The sequence below is a fragment of the Equus asinus genome, chromosome 1, assembly GCF_041296235.1.
Source record: "Equus asinus isolate D_3611 breed Donkey chromosome 1, EquAss-T2T_v2, whole genome shotgun sequence".
Lineage (NCBI taxonomy): Eukaryota > Metazoa > Chordata > Mammalia > Perissodactyla > Equidae > Equus > Equus asinus.
In genome coordinates this window covers 105012742-105040675 of record NC_091790.1, presented here as the reverse complement: position 1 = coordinate 105040675, position 27934 = coordinate 105012742, and the positions used below count along the sequence as shown (strand labels likewise).

Below are 27934 nucleotides of genomic sequence, written 5' to 3'. Positions count from 1 at the left end.
TTGGCAATGGATGTTAACTCTGGGCAAAATCTTCCTCGTGAAAAAGAAAAAATATATATATATGTATGTGTATATGTGCTGTCTGATCACCCATGGGGAAACAATTGCTACCTTTTGATATCTTCCTTTATAAAAAAATATGCCTCTAATTTATAACATTATTTTTAACGTTCTTTGTGAGAAAAACAAGTTTGTTAAGGAAACAACAGTCCATCTCAGGCTTAATTAATGTGTGGTCAGCAAAGGACAGCGAGCCCAGCAGATGCAGAACATGCAGTGATTAATTCAGTCACAGACATCTGTGTTTGGTGCTGACCGTGTTTATGGACTTCTGCAAGGTCATCGTCAACTTAGAATTACAATAATTATTTTGCATTTCATTGAGTGAATATTTGACACCCTTTCCATTGGTTGGACTGGGAGCAGGTGAGAAAGGAGATTTTGGGGGAGAGAAAAGTATTTTAGGGAACCAAGGGCAGAGAGATAATGATTGCATGATTTTTCATAGAAAGCACAATGCTGGCATTTTGTTTCAGATTTGTTTTATTCACCAACTGTAAAGGTCGGTCGTGTTTCCCATTGTGTTCTGATGACAATATGGACTCTGTCCGAGCACAATTTCATTCGAAGCATGTTTATAGAACGCGTATGTGGATAATGTTTCGAGGAAACAATTTGGTATACTTCTCAATTTCTAAACTTCCTCAGGGAAAGAGTAAGTTCATAAATTTTCAGAACATAAAAACTTACACAGTATATAAAATATTGAAATGAGGGAGACATATCATTTTACTCATTATCTAAATTGGACTACCTTTCTCCTGAAACAAACCAATGGAATAAACCATGTTGTTTTCTTTTTTTTTTAAGATTTTTTTTCCCTTTTTCTCCCCAAAGCCCCCCAGTACATAGTTGTATATTCTTCGTTGTGGGTCCTTCTAGTTGTGGCATGTGGGATGCTGCCTCAGCGTGGTTTGAGGAGCAGTCCCAGCTCCGCGCCCAGGAATCGAACCAACGAAACACTGGGCCGCCTGCAGGGGAGCGTGAGAACTTAACGACTCGCCACGGGGCCAGCCTCACCATGTTGTTTTCATATTATCTCCTAACAAGAACAAAAACATTCGAGCAGAAAGGAAAATGTGCAGCAGAGCATCACGGTAATACTTAGAAAGAGGAAGAAAGCCGTTGGGTTACTGACTGCTCATTCGCATCTGCTTCTAGCGTGGCTGTGGGCCCTTGGGCCAGGTGATTCAGACTTCCAGCCACACCCATTTGCATGTTTGTGGGAGTGGCGCCTCAGCTCCGTCTGTACTTATTTGAACAGAGGGAGGATAACAGAGGTAAGTCTAACAATTTTCCATTCTTAGTTTTGGTGTCAGTGTCAAAGATTTCTTAAAACTGTATTTTAGAGTAAAAACTTGGAAATATCATCAACAGCCATAAAAAAGTTTTAAGACTTTTAAACACAAAATATTTACACTTGATTCCTTCCAGCCAAGTTACTTAATGTATAGACTTTTGCCTTCAACTCAATATATGTATATATTTCTGAATGGAAAAGTTGCAAAATATAGGGGAAAGAAAAATGATGTAATTTCGTAATTACTTGGAATGTAAGATATTCATAATATTTGCTCCAAATTATAGAAATATTGCAGTATAAACTCACTTTCTCAAATCTATTTTAAGTAATCTCTTATTAGTCTTTCAAATTTGGTAAACTTTTATGAGATACATCCCATAGGAGATGTATGAAGCAGGATGCCAAGTGCCTTTGCTGAAAAGAATTTTATGTAATTAATAAATCACAGTTTCATTTTAGACCAACATCGGTCTACACTAGGTTGTTCTGGCCTTATTCCTACATGGGTTAAAATGATGTGGGGTTCTGTGAACAAAAGCATTTGCTAGAGACTAAATGTATAGTGAACGTACAGTTAAATATAAGGCTGTGAGTCACCTGTATGATATTTAAGACTGTGTTTATCCCAGTTCACAATTATTGACTAAGGAAGCTATGCATTAGACCAAAAGAGCTTTTCCTCATTCTTTTAGTCAAACGTTGTTTTACTTAAATAAGTATTTTAAAAACCGAATTCTTTCAAATTGTCTTGCTTTGGTTTCATTATGCAACTTAAATCTAGAAAGTCTAATTCTTTTTTTTTTTTATTGAGTTAATGATAGGTTACAATCTTGTGAAATTTCAGTTGTACATTAATGTTTGTCATTCGTGTTGTAGGTGCACCACTTCACCCTTTGTGCCCACCCCCGACCCCACCTTTCCCCTGGTAGCCAATAATCTGTTCTCTTTGTCCACATTTTTAAATTCCTCATACGAGTGGAGTCATACAGAGATTATCCTTCTCTAACTGGCTTATTTCACTTAACATAATTCCCTCAAGGTCCATCCATGTTATTGCAAATGGAATGATTTTGTTCTGTTTTACAGCTGAGTAGTGTTCCATTATATATATATATATACCACATCTTCTTTATCCATTCATCTGTTGATGGGCACTTAGGTTGCTTCCATGTCTTGGCTATTGTAAATAATGCTGCAATGAACATAGGGGTGCATAGGACTTTTGGGATTGCTGGCTTCAAGCTCTTTGGATAGATACCCCGTAGTGGAATGGCTGGATTGTATGGTAATTCTATTTTTAATTTTTTGTGCATACTCCATACTGTTTTCCATAGTGGCTGCACCAGTTTGCATTCCCACCAGCAGTGTATGAAGGTTCCTTTTTCTCCACAACCTCTCCAACATTTGTTACTATTAGTTTTAGATATTTTTGTCATTCTAATGGGTGTAAGGTGATATCTTAGTGTAGTTTTGATTTGCATTTCCCTGATGATCAGCGATGATGAATATCTTTTCATGTGCCTATTGGCCATCCATATATCTTCTTTGGAGAAATGTCTGTTCATGTCTCCAGCCCATTTTTTGATCAGGTTGTTTGATTTTTTGTTGTTGAGTTGAGAGAGTTCTTTATATATTATGGATATTAAGCCTTTGTCAGATATATGACTTGCAAATATTTTTTCCCAGTTAGTGGGTTGTTTTTTTGTTTCAATCCTGTTTTCATTTGCCTTGAAGAAGCTCTTTAGTCTGATGAAGTCCCATTTGTTTATTCTTTCTATTGTTTCCCTTGTCTGAGAAGACATGGTGTCTGAAAAGATCCTTTTAATACTGATGTCAAAGAGTGTACTGCCTATGTTTTCTTCTAGAAGCCTTATGGTTTCAGGTCTCACCTTTAGGTCTTTGATCCATTTTGAGTTTATTTTGGTGAATGGTGAAAAAGAATGGTCACTTTTCACTCTTTTACATATGGCTTTCCAGTTTTCCCAGCACCATTTGTTGAAGAGACTTTCTTTTCTCCATTGTTTGCCCTCAGCTCCTTTGTTGAAGATAAGCTGTCCATAGATGTGTGGTTTTATTTCTGGGCTTTCAATTCTGTTCCATTGATCTATGCACCTGTTTTTGTACCAGTGCCATGCTGTTTTGATTACTGTAGCTTTGTAGTATGTTTTGAAGTCAGGGATTGTGATGCCTCCCGTTTTGTTCTTTTTTCTCAGGATTGCTTTAGCAATTCGGGGTCTTTTGTTGCCCCATATGAATTTTAGGATTCTTTGTTCTATTTCTGTAAAGAATGTCATTGGGATTCTGATTGGAATGGCATTGAATCTGTAGATTGCTTTAGGTAGAATGGACATTTTAACTATGTTTATTCTTCCAATCCATGTGCATGGAATGTCCATCTCCTTATGTCGTCATCCAATTCTCTCAGAAAGGCCTTGTAATTTTCGTTGTATAGGTCCTTCACTTCCTTAGTTAAATTTACCCGGAGGTATTTTATTCTTTTTGTTGCGATTGTGAATGGTATTGTGTTCTTGAGTTCTTTTTCTGTTAGTTCGTTATTAGAATATAGAAATGCTACTGATTTATGCAAATTGATTTTATACCCTGCAACTTTGCTGTAGTTGTTGATTACTTCTAAGTGTTTTCCAATGGATTCTTTGGGGTTTGGAAAGTCCAATTCTTAAATAATGTCTTAATTCAACTTTAGAGATTAGAATTGTAAAAAAGATTAAATATTGCTCCTGATATATCTTAGTAATTTTATTTTTCTTTTACAAGGATTAGTCCACTTTAGAACCAATATAATTGAACAATGATTCTCTCCATATTCCTTTATTATTAATTTTTTTCAGACACGTAATTTACACATAGCTATCTTTTGGTGAATAAAAAGTCATTTAAAAATAACTGAGTAGTTATAATTTGACTCCAAATTGAGGCATTTCCAAGTCGTTCAAGATGATATGAAATATTAAAATTCTTACAGAAAGTGAAGCTGTGCTCCATGGTAGAGTGCAGTTGGCTACGTTGAGTTTGTCGTTAGAACCAAATGCCTGTGATCAACTGATTAAATAAACTACTGCATCGACGTCTGTCAGACACTCTGTTGAAGGCCGTGCCGTCACTGTACAGGCCAACACTAGCATAGCCATTTTCAGAGCACGGATTTCACATGGCATGATTTCCCCATGTACAAATTGCCCACCATGTACTTCAAGGCTTAATTGGAAAGTTGGTCCAAAAATAATCTCCTCTGGAAAACCAGCGTGGAATAAATTTGAATCACATTACTAAATATCAACTACTTTAGTCTCAATTCGAAAGATATGTTTCAAAGGGGAAGCATTTTCATTAATTAATCTCTTTAAATAATATGTGAACATGTTAAGAGCCAATTTAAGTATGGAAAGGGTTATGAAGTTTAAGTTTTACTGTTTTCCTTGGTAGTCAAAGGGTTTCCCCATAACGTTGTTTTTATATATGTATAGTATATAGATAATAATGTAAATACAGAATGCACAGTTTTATCAAACATGTAATATTTATTTTCTTTAGTTTAGATAAAAGATTCCCTAGTATAAGTGACCTCATGATGCAGAAAGTTGTATTTTGAGAGAATTCTCCTTATTCATCACTAACTGTGTTTTGTAATGACCAGCAGTAGTACTTATGCTAGCACGCCGTGTTAGTACTAACATATGGCATGTTTCATATATTTGAAGCCAGTTTGAAAGTGAGCCCGCTTAGGGTGGCACACTCATTAATTATTCAGTTTTATTTCTGAGACGCTATCCACCACCTTTTATCCACCTGTCAAATAGCAATTCATTGGTTCTCAGAGAATGTTTTATGAGCCTGCTTTACATTTGGAGCATACACCCTTTCATTATACCCTGTGACTCTTCCACTGTCTTGTGAGACCGATTCAGAGCTGTCCTAGAGCATTTCAACAGTGCCCATCCAGACAGCCCACAATCCTCACTACATCAATTCTTGACCACAGTGCTTCTCGTCTATCCACTATCTTCACTCTCTGTCTTCTCTTTCTGGAAAAAGGTAAAGCAACACAAGTAAATAATGACTTCAAGTTATGAATAAAACGATGATTAAAAACAATTATGTTTAATTTTGCTGCACATTCTTGGAATATTACCACATCTCATCTCTGGTTGATTTTATCAAATGTCTCCATCACATCAGTTCCAACAGTTGAATACCATTTACGCCCCTGACCTGCCACTCATCAAGCAGGTACCCTTACCTTTGACTGACCAAGAATATCACAGATGGCCGAGAATATCACAGGCATCCAAATTATTCCCTGTGCTTTTTGAAGCGAATTCATCACTAAACTTTTCTGTTTATGCATCTTTTTGTAGCTTTCCTCTTATAGTTTCCTTTCTTCCTCTTGTCAGAAGAAAAGTTGTACATTTTCCTTGTCAATAAAAGTCTTTGATCAATAACCTTCATCACTGTGTTTTATGTCTTCATATCCTTTCCCCTGCATTTACTTATTTTTCCTGTTTAAAAATAGGATCGTATTTCCTTTTCGCGATCTGTGACTTCTTTTAGCTCTACTCTTTTCTTTTTCTTTTACTTCATCACAAAACCTCTCAGACCAGAAGGCTCTATTTTCAGCTTTTGTATTCTTGTTTTCTGTGTCTTAATTAAAACATTCTAATTTGGCTTTCATTCCCACAAATTAACTAAACTATTTCCTAATACCAAGATTCCTCAATGACCAAATTGACTGTCCTAATTAGCATCCTTTGCCCTAGACTAATCTATAACGTGTCGGTCATGCCCTTCATTTTTCAGTGCCTTTGTTGACATCTATAACCTTGGGACATTTTGCTATGCCTTCTTTCCTAGTTTTTCACCACCGGCTCTCTTTCTGGTTCTGTTATTTTCTCTCATTGATTCAATCCACAAATGTATATTTATTTAATGAGAATAATGGCAGAAACGAAATCATGTCAGAACTTGTAAGCTACCTTTAAGATTTTGGTCTTTCTCCTGTGTCAAAGGAGAAGCAGTTGGAATGATCTTTAACAGAAAATGGCATGAACAGAATTGTGTTGTCACTGTGTGTTATGTTACAAATGATTTAGGGTGGGAGGGAGCTGGGAGGGCTGTGGTGATGAGAGTTAGAGAGTTGGTATAGTAGGTGTATAGTATATAGTGATGTCAATGAAGACAGAGAAATAGGCACAAAATGTAGAATAAAATAGGCTATATGGGTGGATTTGGCTATGGGAAAAGGAAATACATAGTAATATAGAAGTTGAAACGTTGTTTGTTTGGTTTTTGTTTGTTATTTTTGGCATTTTTAATTATATATTTGCCATGAACTGAGATGAGAAATAATGAAGACAACCATGTTTGTGGTTAATATTATGAGCCTGGGTTTGATTCTGTTGAGTCTGAGATGCTGTTAAAATATTCAAGTGAAAATATCAAATGGGCAGTTGAATAAAAGTTGACTATATAAATGGTTGAGACATTATTTTATAAGAGTAATTGAAGCCCAAGCAAAACGTGGGTTTAATCATGCAGAGAGAGTATAGTGTGAAAAGAGAGGAATGACTCTGGTTGAGACTTGAGGATCTCCTAACTTTCACGGCCAGAGGGAGGAAAAAGGATCTTCAAACAAGATGAAAAGGAAACAACCAGAGAAGGAGGGGAAAGAAACAACAGTGTGTTGGCTCTGGAATAAAAATAAATCACATAAAAAAAGATAGAAGTGGGCAACAACCTTGGATACCATTGAGAATCCAAGTAAGATGAGGTCTGAAAAATAAGCACTGAATTGTGTAGCATGCTTGTCATTAAGGATCTTATTGAAAAGGGCTTCCATAGAACTATTGAGGTTGGTTGCCCAATTGAAATGAACTAAGAAGAAAGTGAGAAGTCAGGAAATGGTGAGAAGTGTATGTAATTTTTTAAGAAATGTGGTTCTCAAGGAGAGTGACGTGTAGGAGCTGAAGGGGTTGTTTAAGTGATGATGTGAAGGATCCAGTTAATAAGATCAAAGAAGGGAAGAGATAATGGAAAGTATAAGTTGCCTAAGAAGACTGGATAAGGTGAGATCCAAAGCACTGGGGGGAGGATTGGCCTCAAAGTAAGAGAAATGGTTCCACTCGCGTACTAGTGGATGTATTAGTGGACATATATTTTTGTGTTTGGTAGTGAGAAGTTGAAGATGTCTCATTGAAGGGTTTTACTCTCAGCAACATAGTTGTCAATCATATGAGCTGAGAATAAGTTAGAAGATTTGACTATAGTGGCAATGGTTTCAAAATGGAAGAAGTGGTTGACCAAAGTTTCCTTGAAAGGTTGCTGAGCAGTATAAATGCTCTGTTTGGGGTTGGTGATCACAAATCTATAATACGTTGAATTTTCTTTGTTGGATCTCCTTCTGCAAAATGCTTGAAAGTTTGGAGGCAAGTATGGAGAATGTGGACAGACCTGTCCTCCCAGGCTGTGGATGCAATGAAAAAGAATCACAGATTCAAGGAACTTAACATTTTTGCAAAAAACTATTGAAATGAAAAAGCATGGGATCTAAACTGATTAAGAAAAGAAAATCAAGAAGTGAAGGCTGATGAACTGGAAGAAAAATTGAGGTTTCCTGGTAGATGAGTTTGAAGAATTGTTGCTGGGTGCTTGACTTAGTGATTATTCAGGTGGACCACATCCCTTGCTGGTGATGACAAGGTCAAAATTACAACTACGTGAGTACAAGGATGCTGTGCAATAGACAAGTAGGTCGGTGGAAGTCATATGGTACCTAAGCAATCTCCTTGGTTCCTGCAGCACCCTGTAGATTTTAGTCAAATCTATGTATGTCTCTGGCTAAAGAATCACAACCAGCCTTACTACATTTTCTTGGTTTTCCTCAAGTTTATCACTATTTATTTATTTTAGTCATTAGGTAAATGATGACCTTTTGGAAAGCAGATGCAGCTAGGAGTCAGGAGACTAAATTTTAATTTTGCTTTTGTCACCTTTCAGCTACACGATCTTGGGCAAGTTGCATTTTCCTCATCTATGGAGTTAATTCATTGAAGAGGATCGTGCCATAGAACATTTCCAGGTTGGAGGCTCATTATTCTTTTTAACCTCTAGGATTCCCTCTTGCCTCAGGGATGTCCTGCCAACACATCAAACTCAATATAACAAAAATGAACCAGATTTATTTTCTTTAAGGAGTCAAAGTTTCAGTATCATCTTTGTTTTCTTCATCTTCATGAACTACATCCAATTTGTAATTGATGGCCAAGCTCTGTTTATTTTCACTTTACAAATTCTCTCGCACCTTTACTGCTCTTCCTATGACCACTGAGATCCTGACATGTCAGACTATTATTACCTAATTCCTGGACTATTGCAATTGAAAACCAATCTATTTTCTTGAATCCAGTGTTGGTTTTCACAACTGCCATTCTCAGTATTCTTAAAGCACAAGGAAAGGCCCAATCTTCTCAAAAGGATTTTGATCCTTTCATTTTCTTACTCAAAAATATTGAACCAGCATTTCTTTCAGGATAATTTTGAAAAACCTTTACTTGATAGTTAAGGTCTTCCATCATCGAATGCAACCTACAAAAGTGATAATTTTTTCTTTGAATTTTAGTCATAGCTTTTACTAACGATATAAGAAAAAGGTAAAAATACGAACAAAATGTTTCCTTTTAGTGAGGCCATGCTGATCATTATATTTCAAATTGAACCCATTGCTCCCAATCCATGGGCGTCCCTAGTCCCATTCCATGCTTGATTTCTCTTCTATGCACTGAGCACCACCTAGCACACTCTATATTTTACGCATTCATTCTCTTTATAGTCTATATTTATGTATTTATGTTCTCCATCATTAGATTACACATCACTTGAGGGTAAAGAGTTTTGTCTGTTTTGTATACTGTATCCCCAATGTTTTATCAGTGCCTGGCACATAGTAGATGCACAATACATTTTTGTTAAATAAATGAATGAGTAAATGAAGCGTTTTTATCTAAGTTATGAATTATTTTGTTGAATCTATTGTACTACTTTATGTAACAAAATTAAGTGATAACATAAAATTTTATATTTAAAAAATTTCTTGATTATTTTGGAAATATTGTAATCCTTATACACATTGTCCCTCTGTGGACAATTTTCTTCTTTTGGCAAACGTCCGGCATATCTAGTGCAGGTTCACAATGATCTTTGATGTCCGAGTGATTTTTGCTAATGTTTATTTGCAGAGAACTTGTTGGATCAGCATTATGGGGAGTGTAATAGAATGAGAACTAGACCTGCTGAGGTTAGATTGTAATTTACAGATGGATTCTTCACACAGGCCAGGAAAGGGCTAATGTAGTAACTTGGGAAGGCTTAGCAACCAAGTAGAAAGCATATGATTTATGATGATGCTTTGTTTTACTAAAGAACAATTGGCTTAGTAAATATAATGTTATTTATTGTTACTACATTTTCAATTTTATCTATAATAAAGGACCAGGGTTTCATGATTGACTCCAAGTGTGAATCTGGAAAAGGGCACTGCTCTTTCAACCCCAATATGAGCACAGAGTCTATTATGATCAGTAAGTGGAAAATAAAAGAGGGAGGGGGAAATATAAAGTAAAAAGGAAATTAAGGAAAACAAATTCTGACATGGTGACCCATTTTGGATAGTTGCATGGATGATAGATAGTACATGAGTAAAATAATAGGAAGAAAGTAGGGAGCTGAGAAATAGATATTTTAATTCCTCATTTTCAAGAATATTCCTCATTAAGTGATAAGCATGTATTTTTTCCTCTAGTATGACAGGGTTGTCATTTCTAGGGCAAGTCAACCATTTACCAAAAAAGTGTATATTTACATATATTAATATATCGTAAAGTAATTTTCAATGTTTTCTGTAGTTGTTTTCCTGATATTAAGTATAACCACTTTTTGTCATGCATTAGTAATCTTTTACAAATGATTAAAAATGGTATTTCTTTCAAATGGGAGACAACAAAGTGCATGTGTTAGCCAATTACATCCTCTGTCATGGTCTAGAAGTTGCTATACTAAAAAAGAGATGGTGGTAAAGTCACTTTTTCATTTTCTCATTTTCCGTAAAATATATCAGTCAAGAAGCCGGCCCAATTGCTTGCTGCTACACACACTGACACATCGATGTCTTTGAGTCTCACTCATTGGATGCCTTTCTAGAACTCCCTTAAAAGACATTCTCTAGAATGCATGTGAGTTAACATGAGTTGACTGTGGGGATAATCTTGGCTTTCAGTCTGTCGGATATACAGTAGATGCTTTTCCCTCTTTGCTTTCTCTATGTATTGCCAGTGGTAAAATTGTGTCATTTGACAACAGAACAGGTGGAAAAATAATTATGATGTTCAAAACACTTTGCTTTGATTGACTTAAAGAGGCAACCCATCTTTCTTTCTCCTATCTCATATCTCATATCTGGAAACTAAATTAAGACAGGTGCATCCAGCATTGACTAAAATATGAGCCGGGAGGTTATCCAGAGGTTTACATATGATCATTCAAATTGTCAGTGGAAGTACAATTGGAAAGCAAAATATTTTTGGATTAAAGTTAAAAGGCACAAGTTTCTCTTTGTATAAACCCTACATAGAAATTCTGAAAAAAATTTCTCTTCTCTCACACAAAATTCTTTCCAAGTGACATTAATTAAATATTTTTTATACAAAATGAGTAGAACCTTTATTCCTAACTTGCTGTTAAAGTTACTGAGAATTTAAGACACAAAATGAAGCCAATTAGACATGAGGACTTTTGTAAAGTTTGGCATAACTAATAAAGGTATACAATAAGATGAGAATCAGCCTTCTCCACTGGACACCATTCTCTGAGAGTCCTTTTTTTTTCCTTCCTGGAAACAGATATGATCACTGATAGCTGTGCCACTCAATCTATTGAAGAGCAGGAATTTATAACCCACCGTTTTGGGGGTAATCCAGTGTAACAAAAATGTGAAATAATTAATTACAAAGTTAACTTAGTTTAAGAACCATTGTGTCTACAGAACACTCTTGTAGATGCTTCACAAATGTGTACAGAACTTTAACGAAGCTTAATTGCTCAAAATACTTTCATGTACGTTTTTGTCGTCTCCCTAATATCTGTCCCCGTGGGCTTGGGACCTCTCTAATAGGAAGCCGAACTGGGTGTCACAATGCTCACCTACCTACTTGTGAACTAGCAGGGGTCCAGTTCATGACCTTGTGAGAACATACTAAAACTGTTTCATTCTCCATTCTATCCTGGGCCAATTAGTATTGTTTATTACTAAACAGTGAGCCTAGAGTGCTTCCGAAGGTTCTGGTCCTGCCAAAATGACCACAATCTGAAGTAGCCAAGGGAGCAATTCCAGAACATCAGCCAAAGAAAACAGCTGAATGGTGGTTCGGTGAGTCAGACTTGATAAATTTTGTTCTTTTTAAATGATATTCAACTACTGTTTTATACTCAAGGGTCACATACCAATTCAATGCTTACTCTCCTTACTAGGATAGAAGTTAATACGGATCTTAACAAGAAAGCTGAATGTTGTGTATATACGGATTAAAATATTTCATTTTGCCATTAATAACGATAATTTAATTTAACTTAAAATATCTTTTCTTTCTTGTCTCTACACTCTATTTGTTATGGCTTAATATGTTCAGTCATATGTGGCTTATTAACATAATATTATATTATTAACATAATGTTAATGTTATGTATTGCAATTGAAAAGTACCACTTTGATTACCTTATAGAAACTTAGAGCTAAGATCAAAACATATACTTTTACTGATGAAATCATTTTATCAGTAATAGTATTTTGACAATTTTAATGTGGCTGCCATATCATGAAATACTAATAACAAAAATTATTTTCAATTCATTTAGTAAAACCGTAGAATTTTTAATATGTGATGAGAACTTTTGAGATCATAATCCAATTCCTACATTTTACAAATGAGAAGATTGAGATTCAGCATGCTAAATGATTTAGTCCTAATTCCTAATTTGTTACTTATTGCCAAAATTAGAAACCAAGCTTTCTGACTCTTATAGTATATTTTACTTATTTAAAGAAAATAATAATTAATTAAGCCATTTTGTTATCTTTTATACCTATATTATTTTTGCCATTTCTGATACATACTATCTAAACATAAGTATTTAATATAATTAAGCACAGGCAGAGGACTTTTTATTTCTATGTAGAATAAAGTTGTAATCATACAGGCAATAATGAGATTAGATTAAACTTTATCCAATTTTTTCATATGGTGGACAATGGAAACCGATTAACAATTATAAACACTCTCTAATACGTGTGATGGTCTAATAAGCACGTTCTCCTTGATTAAAAATAAACTTAAAAAACATTTAAAATTGTGTTGATATTTTCTTCCTTTTTCATAGATGAAGAGCTTTTCTCTGGAATGTATAAGGATTTCACGGGGTCAGATGTTGCTATTTTTCGCAGTTTGACCACGAAGAATGCAGGCAGAACTGATGGACACAATTCCAAATGGCTAAGTGGTCAGAACACATTTTATGTATTTTTTGAGAACCATGCTTTAAAATACGTTGTTTAATTCCTTAGTGAAAATTAGGTTAAAATGGTTAAAAAATTAAAATATCAGGCCATAATATCAGTAATGATGATTGTGTACTCTATGATTTTAAATATTTAGGATAAATAAATAATTGAAATAGTCCATAGTTCATATTCCAACTCTTCATTTACCATCGCACAATTATTGTAGGATATATGAATAAATAAAAATGACAGTGATATTCATCATAATGCCCGTACGCAAGAATCTTGTCCAGTTGTTTAATTGTAACGTATTACAATTAAATATGCTATTTATTGATTTAGTCTGCTTGTATATTTTAATAATAGCAAATTGAAAATTTTCCTAGATTTATGACAGTTAGATATAATGAATAGGGTATATTCAGGAACTCCTCCTCTTTGTTTTTTACATAGATTCTAAAATTACAAAGCTGGTATATATTCTGTCTTCATAATTTGACTATTGCTTAATAGAAATCATGGGTATGATAATTTTATGATTATCAGTATTCAACTGTTTCCAGTTCTTGAAGTCACCTCATGAATGGTGCTCATTTGACTTGAATGTATGATTCCAGTCAGTTGCTGTTGTTTAGAGTTATTTAGAGGAGGAAGAAACCACTAAGAGCCTTGTCATCTCACCCTGGGGAAAATTTCTAGCTGAACCTGCATTCGGCGATTCCTCTTCATGAGCAGGTGAGCCTGACCCCCCGCAGCTGAGCATCTTCTTTCACAGATAGGCCAGCGCGAGAAAGCGTGGATTGTCCGTTCGCTTCTTCAGATTGGTCCTCCAGCACGTCTGGAAATGGAGAATTCTAAAAGCTCTTCTGTTCTTGAAATAAGGAATCCTTCTATGTCTCCAAATGACTGCATTTTTCCTTGGAAAGTTTCCCCTTCATTTCATATTCTGCATTTTAAGAAAAACGTGTTTTTTGGATCTCGGACTCCTGACTCTTCATTCTGCTTCAACGAATTTGAGTCTACATGCACAGGTTGAAAACCACACTTTGAAAAGCAAACGTTTTTTTCTATAAAACGCCCATCAGATTCCATGGGAAATAACTGGTAGAAAAGCTTTTCCGTGTTTAAAAACTCATCAGGGAACATAGAACTTTTGCATTTGCTGCACTTCCAGAAGATATTGCAGACAGAGAAAAATGCTTTAAGCTCTCATATTATAGCTATACTCTGTGGCACTTGACATTCCAAATGCGACATGTTGAGTGAATACAATTACTGCTCTGAGACTTTCTGCCTGTGAAGATCGAATTGTTCTTCTATACTGAAGCTGGAGAAGGCACGTGCCTGTGGGTTACTTGGAGGGACCGTAGATGGATTTTCATCATGATTTTCATCATTTCATATGTATTTGTACATAGTTGTTGTATTTTTTCCAGAACCTACGTTTGTGGATGCTCACGTCATCCCAGATGGCACTGGTCCTAGTGATGCTAAGGTGTACTGCTTCTTCAAAGAGAAACTGAGCGACACCAGCGGAAGCACAGAACAGATTCATTCCATGATTGCTAGAGTCTGTCCCGTAAGTGTTAATGTTGTTCTAATCTGAAGAAAGACTACGAAATTGAAATTAAATAAATGATTTCTTTTCCAATAGTTTCTTTTCCTACTTTTATTATCTGCTGTTAAAATTAACAAAATATCGAAAAGAGACGTTTTAATTTAATGTTTATTCACGTCAGCCATACGAGATAAACACTCTATTTCAGCAAAAAAAAATTAGTTCAAGGAAATATTGTGGTTTTACACAGATAAGCAGTTTTGATTACTTTTTGCTTTTTCATTTAGCGCATTAGTATTAAGCACAAATAGCTAAATTGTATGCTGCAGAAAGAAACGGAACATTTCTTGTTAAGTACAAGAATAAAATATAGCAAAACCTCAGTAGAAGACTATTTGGGAACTGTCTACAACAGTGAAAATTCAGAAACGCTTTGGTAAAATGCAGTTCTAATTATAAACAGTAACCAAAATGTTCTCGTGTATAAACGGTAAGTATGCACAGCAACTCAAAAACACTCACGATGTCCTCGCATGTAGGAGTTTTACAGGCTTGTCCTGACTTCTTTCTGGTTAGCATCCTTTGTGCGAAAGTACTTCTTAAAGGATTTAGTGTTTTAAACAGTTTATTTTTAAATATTACAGTATTCCACTGATCGTGGGGATCATGTTCTTCTTAATCATTTGCAACAGGGCAGTAAGGCCAGCAGAAGAGGTGAAAGGCTTCTGGGTGTACAGAAAAAAACCGTCATCAATAGAGACTATTTGTGAGTGACCCGAATGCCATTTTCCCTGCCCCAGCTCGAGAAATATGTATACTAACGCATCCAATTAGAAATACTAAGGGTTAAATGATAACGCGAAGAAACGAAGGAGAGAAAACAGAACTATTGGCGACCATTGGGGCAAGTGTAAACCCACTCTCCCGACCACAGTCGAGTCTGCAGGCTTCACTGTGTGTGAGAATTTATGTCCACGTTGAAGACAGCTTTATCAAGAAAAGGCAGATTAAATCATGTAGTCTCCGTAACATTTTACGAATATTTCCATCGTACATTGTTCAATTTAGAAACTTTAGGGCATACATTTATGAAGTTCATTTTTTTAAACATTTTCAGGTGATGCCATACTATAGCATATCTATGGCTATTTTATAAAATACTATATCTCTGAAATATTCCTTTTGAACTATTGATATGCAGATGTGGTTAACAGTTCCATCCTTCAGATTATAACTAATTCCTACGCAATAAACATCCAAGTTGAGTTTTTAAGACATTTCAATATTTGTTTAAGCAATCTGAAATACGTTTACAGAATGGTTTCAGAATGCCACTGGTGGACTGCGTCGTCTTGTCAACAAGTGGGCCAGCTTCATAAAAGTGAGGCTGGTATGCTCAGAGACTGATAAAGATGACCCAGAAACTCACTTTGATGAATTAGGTACATAGATATGAGACTGAAAAATATTTTTGGAAGAGATTTTGTAAATTTTATAGATTTTAGTAACCTCCCAGAAGGGATATATTTTCCATGGGTGTTTTCAGCATAAATAATATGCCAGTTTGAATTAATGGTTGGATACTGTTCATAAATTTCCTTAAGTATTTTTCAAATCTGTTTTGCCCCTGAGTGCCCTGCTGAAACATCTGGTTCACTGAATTCACCATGATACATCAATGAGTGTGTGTGTGTGAGAGAGAGCAGTACTTGTATAATTTATATGTAAGTAATGGTATGTTTGTGCTCTTTGAAAATGAATGTGTATTTCATGTTTATCTAGATTCTCATTTGAACTCAGGTTGTGTGAGAATACAGCTGTATGTTTTTACCATTACAGTAAGTAGACAGAATAGATATAAGATGCAAATGTCAGAGTAGAAATTAGACTGAGGCTCCAGGCTCTGTTCTTCTTGGTGACCCCGGGACTAAGAGATCTCAGCATGTGTGACATGAGGAGGGTTATACTTTCCTGGTCAGATAAGGACTAACAATCTGATTCCTTTCTGCCAATCAACAGTTCTCTTTTTAATCAGAATAACTTGGTATATATCAGTGTCATGATTACTAACTGCCATTTAGAAACGACATTTCTTTTGCTTTAATCCATTAAAATGTAAAATGCTGGTTATTCTCCAATGGATTAGGTTATTTTGAGACAGGTGATGAGGTTAGCAACAAAAATCTGTTACAATATGGAAAAATTTACTAGTTCTAACAGTTATAAAAACTGAAATAGATAATTAGTTTCCTCAAAAGTCATTACCTTGATGATAAAAACAAGACTTTCTGTGCCAGCATTTCTAGAAAAAAATTCTAAGTACGATTTTATGTTATAACCTAGTCACTTATTATTTTCCCCCAAATTCTTTGCAAGTATGTTTGTGTTTCCGTGACTTAGGATGTTTCAGCCTTTCTTGTTTTTTAGGGAGAGTTAAACAGTGTCAGCCTTTGTTCACATATGGAAGGCCTAGTGGTTATAATTTCTTGCTTAAAAGGCTCTAATTCACTGTGAGTTTAAACCAAATACGTCTTTCTTTGTATTCCTCAGCAAGACTTATTTGCAAAGATGTCGCTAAATCCAGACCTTTCTTGTAATCATGACAATTATTAATTGGGGTTTCCTCTCAGAAATCTACTTCCAGGTTCTGTTATGTATTAGTGCACCTTACTGTCTAGCCCTTTGTGTTTGCCGTAATATACTTTAAACTTCTTGTTGTTAGAAAAATTATTGATTAAATAAAATATCACTAGCAATTTTGACTATAAGCCAAAAAAGTCTTATTTTATGTAAAGCAAAACAGTGACTATGAAAAAGTTTTCTTCCATGTTCCATCTTCTAACCTTAAGTCAAAAAGAAATTGAGAGTTGTCATACCTTTTAAATTAAAAAAAATAATATATTATCATTAAAGGGTATTTAGAAAATGCAGAAAAAAAGAAGAAACAGGAAAATTTCTATAGCTCTGCTAACCAGAGACCCTCACTGGTAATCTCCTTGTTGTCTTCGGGCGTATAGTTTTCAGGTTTACAAGGTTCTAGTCCGTATTTTATACCATGGGGTCTTTTCCACTTACAACGATTTCTTTAGCACGTTTTCTGTCAGGTCACAGCCATTGTAAATCCCTTTAGTGTTTGTACAGCATTTCATTTACTTTACCACGTGCCTGTCATTAATTGACTTAGTTGTTTCCAAATTACAATGATGCTGCAGGAATATTCTTCTGAATGATACTCTTCATGGTTGAAATTATTTTCTTAGGGGTAGATTTTTTTAAATACGGTTAATATTTGGGAACTTTGAAAGAATGATGTTTCCCTTTTACAGAGGATGTGTTTCTGCTGGAAACTGAAAACCCAAGGAGAACTCTAGTGTATGGCATTTTTACAACAACAAGGTAGGGATTAAACAATTACATTTTACGAGTTAAACAATAAACTTTATTGAGTAGTAGTAATTATTTAAAAAGTATTCTTTTGGGGCCGGCCCGGTGGTGCAGCGGTTAAGTTCTCACGTTCTGCTTCGGTGGCCCGGGTTCGCTGGTTCGGATCCCGGGTGCGGACATGGCACCGCTTGGCAAGCCATGCTGTGGTAGGCATCCCACATAGAAAGTAGAGGAAGATGGGCACGATGTTAGCTCAGGGCCAGTCTTCCTCAGCCAAAAGAGGAGGATTGGCAGCAGTTAGCTCAGGGCTAATCTTCCTCAAAAAAAAAAAGTATTCTTTTTAAGTTTTACTTTTACATAGCCTTTAAGATGTCACCCTCCTTTTCACTTTTGCCTGATAACCAAAATATATTTAAGCTGAACTAACGCTTTCAAAATAGTGTTGTACAGAGTATTTATAATGATTAAATGCTATTTTTCTCAAAGAAAGGAAAACATGAATTACAATGCAGGAACAAAGTATACAAGATATTTTATTTTAAGGAAATACTTTGAAGACTCATAATTCAAATAAAACTTTTGACATTGCTATTAAAATATTACTTCTGGAGCAATCTAACTTGACTGTATAGGAGCTAAGAAGGCACTGAACCAGTTTTCACATTCCATATGACAGTATTTCATATATTTGAAAATAAGTTTAATGTTTTCTAATTGATGTGGGATGCCCAATCCCAATTATCGTATATTTCAAGACAGTTCACCATATTCTCACTCTTTCCTGCACGTCTTTCTGCTTAGACATTTTACACTAAGGATATTACTCAGAATTCAGCACAGCTCTCCACCTGTGACATGGCCAGTACAGAATGTAACGGGTCCCTTTCATTACACAATCAACCACACAACAAAAATCTAAAGATTTTAACATTTTTTTTTCTAGTGGGGGAAAAACGGTATAGTTGTAAACTATAATGAGCCATTCAAAGTAAAAGAAAATGCCAGAGATATTGATTATAAATCATATTTACATTTTCCCTATAAGATACTTAAAAAGATGTCCTTCAGGATGAGTTTAACTCCTGTTTAACAAAGAAAGTCGTCTTGATTTAACTCACCAAGAATTGAACAAAGAAAAAAGAACCAAATTCTTAAGGAGAGAATGTTTGTTTCAAAAAAACTTTCCTAGTTTCTCTTTTTCTTAACACCAATAGCTTTAATATTGAAAAATTCAAAATTGTCATTTCTGAGTGTTACTGCTAGTGATTAAACTATATCTTGTTTTCAAGGGGTTTCTAAGTTTTCCACTAGGTATCTAATTTAAGAGAAATGCGTGAGGCAGAGAAATGTTTGTTTCAATCAATCTGCCTTAGTTAAAACGGAAACAGTTTTTAGTAAGGATCCAAGTAAATTTGATGAGATTTGGGGCTGGCCTGGTGGCAGAATGGTTAAGTTTGCACGCTCTGCTTCAGCAGCCCGGGGGGTTCGCAGATTTGGATCCTGGGCACAGACCTACACACCTCTCATCAGGCCATGCTGTGGAGGCATCCCACAGACAAAATAGAGGAAGATTGGCGCAGATGTTAGCTCAGGGACAATCTTCCCAGGTAATTTAATGAATCTTTTTTGGACCCTATTGTTTTTTCTGTTACTAATAGAGAAAGTACATAAACAACAACAATTTTGACTCCTCCAACTACTATTTAGGATAAATAGTAAAATAATCTTAAGGCAAAGAGATATGGTGTTCTCTTATTAATGAGGTTTATTTCTAGGAGTTAAATTATAATAGATTGTACTGATAGTGATTTAAAAATTCAAATTTATTTATTTATTTGTTTCTTGTGAGGAAGATTGGCTCTGAGCTAACATCTGTGACAATCTTCCTCTATTTTGTATGTGGGTTGCTACTACGGTGTGAGTTGATGAGCAGTGTACAGGTCCGCACCTGGGATCTGAACTCACGAACCCTGGGCCACCAAAGCAAATCCCACAAACTTAACCACTAAGCCACCAGGCTGGCCCCAAATTCATTTTTTTTTAAATAAATCATCAATTCATTTTTTGTTGCTAAGATAAAATAGAAACTTCCTTGACTTGTCCTATATTTTGGAAACTGAGAATTTTCTATAACTTACTATTGTTTACTACCTTCATGGATGAATTAAATGTTTTAATGCTTTATGTATCAATGGCTTATTTCAAAACAGCGGAAGTTTTTAGCTTTTCAAGTGTAACATAACATTCAACCCTTCCATGAATTATATCAAATTTTTATCACAAACTTTGCCATCTATTTTTTTAACCGTATTTAAATTTAAAAACAAAACAAGAATAAAATGGATCCTCTTGTATTTTCCTAGCTCAGTTTTTAAGGGATCAGCAGTATGTGTGTATCATTTATCTGATATGCAGACTGTATTTAATGGGATTTTTGCCCACAAAGATTGGACTTTTGTCCAATCATCATCTGATTTCTTATCAGTGGAGAATTTCATGTTTCTCTGTTATTTTGCTTTTTTAAAAAATATAACTTAACAAGAAATGAATATCATGTTGATGTTTATTAAATACAACCATAAGCCTACTGGCACACTCATTCTAATTTCTCAGCTCATGGGTTCCCATATTTGGGATTTTGCAAATATGTCATAGCACTCTACAATTTTTTCTAAGAGGTATTGCCAATAAAATCTCATTTAGATTTCAAGACAACTGGGTATGTTAGCCAGGACAGAGAGATTTTCCTAATTTTATTGGCATAAAAAACAAAACTTGGAAAGTCTTAACATTTCAGTGGCGGCCTAGGAATTTGAATGCCGGTTGCTTTTCACCACTCTTCCTTATATTAAGGAATCTCATCTATTTTAATGGAGGAATACCATGAAAGAATTAATTCAGAGATAAATCACGTGGAGATATTTCAATTTTCAGGGGTAAACTTAGTTAAAAATTGTGTGTTGTGTATTTCTCAAAGAAAGAAAATGGTGTATGTGAGCAAATAATTACAGTGAAAGTGATGTTATAATTCAAATGGAATGTTTACAAAATCTAAAGTTCTGAGGCAAACAGATATAGCCATGTCTTACGGTATTAGTAGCATTAAGGGGTACGTTGAAAACTAACTTTTCCAGCTGGAGTTACAGACAGTGGACTGGCAGGTTGGAATTGAAATTTTTCTGGGACTACAATGATCACAGTCCCAGATCTGTGGCCCATAATAATGTTGCATTGCATTCTAGAATATTGATTAGTTTCTGTCTCTGTAAAATGTTAGACAGTATGGTGATTGAGAGGAGATGTTGTACGATTAATCAATTGTCTATCAAATTATATCAAGAGGATATAATTTTCTTATATCTTTGCATTCACAGAATAAGGTTATAATTATAAAATGGGGTGGGTATAAGTAAAGAAGAATGATTTTATGAAAAAAACCAAAAGGTAGTTGTTAAAATAATATTTAAGCAAAGTGTTTCTTTTTCCTTTTTACTTGACTATGAAATTCCTTTTGTCAATATGCTTTCAGAAATTCATCCCAAATAATTTTTACTAATTGTTGATGCATTTTATTTTTGTGAGATTATTAGAGTTTATTCACAATGTATTATTTACTCCTTTATTTTCTCATCATCTTAAACTATCCTGCTGTCAAATTTTTTTTAAATAGGAAAAATAGTTTGCTAAGCCTTTAAAGAACCAATTTATCTATTCAAAATTAAAAGGGCTCAAGTTTGGTTCCCTGGCTAGGAAGCTCAAAGATTAATCATTGATATGTATTTTATTGAACAATTAACTTTTAATTAACTTTGGAAAAACTATCAGCATTGCTACTTATCCATAAAAGAATTAAATTTTAAAAAGCCATATTTGGGGCTGGTCTGGTGGTGCAGCAAAGTTCACACATTCTGCTTCAGTGGCCAGGGGTTCGCCGGTTTGGATCCCGGGTGTGGACCTAGGCACTGCTTGGCAAGCCATGCTGTGGCAGGCGTCCCACAAATAACGTAGAGGAAGATGGGCACGGATGGTAGCTCAGCGCCAGTCTTCCTCAGCAAAAAGAGGAGGATTGGCAGCAGATGTTAGTTCAGGGCTAATCTTCCTCAAAAAAAAAAGCCATATGTAATTATGACTGACAATAAAGTCCCATCATAGACTTCACAGTCTCCTTTTAAATGATCTCTCTTTGATGCTCTTAGCTCAACAGAAGATGGAAGAAACATTTATCTATTTTGTATAACACAGGGAAAAGAGGTCAACAGATATGTCCATCTTAGGGTTCCTCAAGTTGGTGTGCATTGGGTAAAAAGCAGGGATTACATAAGAGAAGGGAAAGCGAAGGGGGAGGCTGAGCAACTTTCAAATGCCATTATAGCTCCAGGCTCTCATCATTTCAGTCGGTGTGTTCCATGCGTTTCCAGATAACTCACTGATAACATGTTCAAGGATCAATCATAAATTCTGAGAATTATTTGCTGTTTGAAGTTGACCAAGTCATTCTTTCATCTTAATACGGAGAATTAAGAGGTGGTTGTGATTGTCTATGTTTTCATCAGTTATTCTTTTGGACAACATAGATCAGGGGTTAGTGCAGGAGCAGTTGGTTTGTAAACTCAACAAAATTCTATTATTCCCTCAAATAGTACCTTAAGAGAGACCTCTGAGATAAACAAATAAAACAGGTGAAAGAGAGAAACGCTGATTGAATCGAGGTCTGAGGCCTCAGAGCCTCAGCGAGCGTGTGCGGGAGCAGCTTATACCTCTCTCCGCAAGAGTGGGTTGTGTGCACCTCGTCTCAAGTGAGGACATCACAGTGGGGGGCACTTGAAATCAGCATGGTGGGAGATGTACACTATGGAAATTGACAAATAACACCAATCAGGGATTTTTCCTGAAGAAAAGCCACTCTGGTCCCAACTGTCATTAAATTCTTTACCCAGATGGCAGCTCAAAGGACCATGAGAATCACAGTGAGAAAATCACTCATGTCAAGTAGCAATCATTCTACAAAGAATGTGGGAATAGTTAAAGCCTTTTTAGTAAAACAAAATAAACCAAGGCTAAACCAGAAAATTCTGCTAACAGTCCTACTTTTCACTATTTCCAAGCTCCAAAGCACAGCATTTTTTTCCTGTTCTAAGGCAGTGTGGAATCAGCCAGGGCTTAGCGACTCACCGTTGGAGCAGGCTCCGTGAAAAAAGGGCGAGATCAGTACTTGAGACATATTTCTATAATGTGGTTTCTTACATCTGGTGCTGAGACCAGAGCAGTTCCTTTAATAAGAAAATTGTCAGTTGAGTGATCCTTGGGGAGTAAAGGAGGCAGCATGGGGGACTAACGTCTGGAACTCCTCCTGGGAAAGCACCCCTCCCTGAAGACTTGGTCCCTCCACCCTGCACTGAGCAGTACCCCATGCAGTCAGCTCTCTGACTCAGAGTGGCCAGCACGTGTCTCCTTCCTGGGCTTCCAGGGTTTAACATCCCGCCCATGTAGCTAGAAGCCCTACAGCCAAGTGACCCAAAGCATTCTCTTCTCTAGGGTTAACGATGTTGCCTCTGAAGTCCTCCCAGCGAAGGATTAACTGTGATAGCTGTGCTTTATTCCTCTACACAGTAGGGAAATTGTCGGGTCCAGTTTATACGACACAGTAGTCCGGTTGCCAGGTCAACCTCATAAATACGCGAAATGTATGACTGGATTCTTAAAGCAACGACATTAGCATCAATCTTACACCCTTGTTCTAATGTAGGTGCTTCTTTTAAAGCAGGGATGATGACCTTATCAGCAAACTGCCCCAAGCAGCAAGCCCAAGTCGGCAGGAAGAAGCCTGCCAATTGTGTCATCATGTTTTCCCATAAGTAATTCAAGTTTGTGGAAGAAATGAGACACCTTTGGCATGTTGCAAAGGGCAGCCAGAGGCTGCAGGTTCTCTCTGTGGCTGAGCTAACACGTGACATTATTCTACAAAGTTTCTGTAGGGGTTGTGTTTGCTTATACTCTCCTGTTAAAGCAGAACTAATAAAGTGTTCAGTTTTAACGTCTGTTTATAAGTGGGCCAGAACCGTCTGCTTTGAAGCTCGTGCTTTGAACAGGTCTGGGACCGGTGCAGCAAAAGAACACAGAAAACTAAGGACCCACAGAGTCAGCAAGAAAAAGAGAAGTTGAGTGCTGGCACTTGTGTTGATTGCATGCCTCTTTTGGTTCTTACATTAGAAGTATTTCTATTCCTCATGGACATTTACAAACATTCAGTTGGGAAAGTTTACAATCAAATTGAACACATAAGGCACATAAACATGACAAGTTTCACGTCCTTATTCAAGACACGTGAATAAAATAGGCAATATATCTTATTGAAGTCTAGAGGAGAGAGAGTTTGTTGTGGGGCAGCCTTGTTTGGAAAGGGGTATAAAAAATATGAGATTAACTGGCCCCAAAGGGCAGTTGGATGTGGATAATTTGGATAAGTGAAGAAGGATGTTTCAGGGAAAGTTTGCAGCATACGTTACAAGTGAAGATAGAAATTAATAAGTGTGTTCTAGAAGCTCCGCGTGGTCTAGTGGGACTGGAGCAGAGGGCTCTTGTAAGCAGTGGAGGATAAATGCGAAGAAGATGAGGTCCAGCTGGTGCAGAAGTACAAGGCTTCAACTATGGGATTCTTTGGGCTTTAAATAAGCGGCTTAAATTACCAAGGGTTCCAACATAAATTCAGTTTCTCTCAGGACGCAAGTTTCAAAGATCAGCGCTAGAGACCAGCTCAGATTCTGGAATGCCATGGACTTAAGTCCATTTGTTCAACCATCCACCACTCATCTTTGAAACTTGAGGTCAAGCTCCCCTGCACCATGCCAATCACTTTTTCTCTGACTAGTTTTACATTTATTTTCTGCTGTCTTTGGCCTCAACTCCTACCTCCTCCCTCTGCTTTATTTCTATGATCCAGCCATGCCCCGGGAATTACAGTTCCCTAAATACTCCAAACTTTGTTTTTTTAAAATCTCTAAACCTCTTCATTCACCCTGGCAACCTTAAGTTCTCTACTATTCTAAATTCATTTAAAAAAATATTAGCTCTTAAATATATACAGCAGTTGATCATGAACCAAGTTCCGTTATTTATTTTATATTTGTCTTAAATTATTATTATATGTCTTAACTGTTATTTTGCTTTGAATATGTCCGTCTCCCTTTCTAGAATACTCGTGTCTAGAAGACAACAGTGGCTTCTTATTCTCATGTCCCCTGCTGGGCACGTGAAGACACTTTTTGAATAAAGGCTGTCCAAAGAATGGATGTATGAATAACATCTGAATATACTAATACTGAAAACTGGTATAATGGATGTGAGATTAGGAAAACTTTTAGGAGCATTAGAGGACAGCAGATGCTCAAGAAGACCTGAGACTATCAAAGAAATTAGGTAAGGGCAGCAATTGCCGGCATTTCTTAACACGGCACTGCGATTACTCCTAGCATTTCACCTGACACTTTAGCCACTTTAGTCAAAACACTTAAAATATCTTTACTCGAAAAAGGAGTGCTTACCACTGCTAGACAGAGAGATAACTAGAACTGGAGAAAAACAAACTCTTAAAGGAGAAGTTTAACCAAAATTACTTAGTGACTGTTTGTAGAGCAAAATGATCCTTCTGAAGAATGAGACACCAGCCTAATTAATGGACAAAAGCTTTATTTCATGGCAGCCCGTGGATGTTATGTTATCTCGAGGCCTCAGGACACGCGCTTTCGTACATCACAATGTGAGGGAAAAGCTAATCGCATCTTGTTTATACTTGGCAGTGTTGCACTGAGCAAGCTCACAAGTCCAGATAGAGAGTCTGCGAAGGGTCATCAATATTTGTTCTTGTCACCATCATTGTCACTCGTTCTGTGTCTTATCTGCAAAGTTTACGCCATGAATTAATGGAAAAATTAATTGTTGTCAAAAGAATCCTTTTGACATAATAAAATCATACCAGGAGACACTTGTTTCTAAGCAAGAAGTTCATTGTGAATATAACAAAAGTCTCAAATGAGGGACATTTGAATACATGTAAAATACCTGATTTGAGCTGATTTGTTTGGGTTACCTGTTTAATAACTATAGTTTTGAGCAACTGAAACATAATTTTTATCTGAATTTAAATTACCATTAAAACCCGAAACTAGACACTTATAATTTAAAAAGCTTCTCTACACATGAAAATAATTGCTAACTGGATATTATATAAATTGCCTGGTAATACATGCTAACTTTGGATCTGTCTGGAACTTACAAATGAGAATGCTTGCAAATATTTAAGAAGACGTCTCAGCTTAGCAAACCATAATTGGCGGTGTTTTATCAAGGGCTGGAACCATTCAAATTGGCTACGCGTTTTTTCTTTCCGTGTTTTCGTTCAGTGAGCAATGTAGTTCCCCTTTTCCACTTTGTGTAAGGAATGAGGGTAGGAAAAACCCACAATTCTACACTTTTCAGAAGCATGGAACACATCCATTAGTTTAGAACACCCTCAAATGAAATTCTTTGTCTTCATTTGGTTTTTTTTTGTGGGCAATTTATAAACACGTATATTTAAATATAATGCTTTTTCCTAGAAGAAAAGCATATGAGCACCATATGAGATGGAAGTCTAGTTAATGAGATGACAGATGAGAGGCTTAGTTTTATTACTTGCCTCCTTCTCTCTCTATGGTGAAGTCATTTAATTGCCCCTTGTTCCCTGCTACAAAAAGAGAGCTCTATTTACTGAGCCTGTAACAAGTTCTAGTAATGCTAGGTGGTCAAAGTGAGTCTAAAAGTAGCATTCAGGAGTATACAGTCTAAATGAGTGAGGCCACATTAGTGATTGGCTGAGAACCTCTTTGCAAACGTCTGTCTGCTTGGCGGTACTAGCCCAGAGGCACTGACCTTGTAGCACAGCTGTTGCAAGGATTTAACCCAGAGGTTGCCATGTTTTGTTTGGTCCCTGACATCGTTGTTCTTCTTTTCCATTGAGCCAACGTTAAGTTTTTGCAAATTTCACCTAAATTCCTCATTTCTGTCTTCTATCGAAATCTGCTTATGCTAGGCTTATATTCCTGCACAGGTGCAATCAGCCAGGAATAAGTGTTCATTGCCACTTTCGAATAAGGTGTAACTTTGCATTTGTTACTGTCCCCATTGCATCCTACTGTTTACTGCAGATACTGTACCCATCACTATTGATCAGGAAGCTTGCTTGCTTTGTTGTTTTCCTTTGACCTTGTACCTCTCCAAAGAAGATAAATGAAAACTAGAACAGGAGTGCTTCTGTTTCAAGAAGAATATGACATAGTATTTTTGTTTCTGAAAGTAGAGGTATTGACGGGTGTTTAACAGGGTTAGACAAGTAACGTTTGTATGTGTTAAAAGATTAGACCCAGCAGCTTCGCTTGTATAACCTAAGACTCAGATCCTATTTGTGAGGTTCCAAGCTTCAGCAGCTCCCAGCCTACCCTTGAGGTTGGCCTCAGGTGCCCTATACATGGAATCTTCTCCTCAGAAGCCCTTGTCATGCTCCCTTCCTGGAACCGCTGAAGCTGTCCAGCAGTCCTTTCTCAGATCTCCTTATTGCTTTCTATCTGCCCCTTTGAACTTGAGGCTCTGAATCTCTCCTCTCCTGGCCGGAACCGAGGCCCCTGTTTCACCCAGCCCCTGCACCAAAATTGAGTGCCAGATGTAATAGACTAATTTACTCATTAAACTACTCTTTGTTGAACATCCACTGTTTGTTAGCTTTGTTATAAGTCTGAGAGACATGAACCAAATATACTTAGTTAAGGTCACTGCGTGGCTTACATTCTAGAGGGAGAAACAGACCATAAAGATACAAGCAACTAATATGTAATACATAGTGAGGAAAATAGGGCTGTGAAGAAAAAGAAAGCAGGCTAAGGAGATGGAGAGTGGAGACTGAGATGGGGAGCTATTTTTATACATGTCATCAGCTTCAAGGAAGTAACTTTTGAACTGAGAACTGAACGAAGTAACAGAGAAAACCATGGAGTCGTCTCGACAAGAGTGTTCCTGACGGGGGCGGCAAGTGCCG

The 27934-nt window shown here is 36.3% G+C and overlaps 1 pseudogene; it reads left to right on the top strand.

Annotated features, from left to right (window-relative positions):
* Positions 1-631: 631 nt before the first annotated feature.
* LOC106841052 (semaphorin-3C-like) lies at positions 632-20392 on the top strand (annotated as a pseudogene).
* The last annotated feature ends 7542 nt before the right edge of the window (positions 20393-27934 follow it).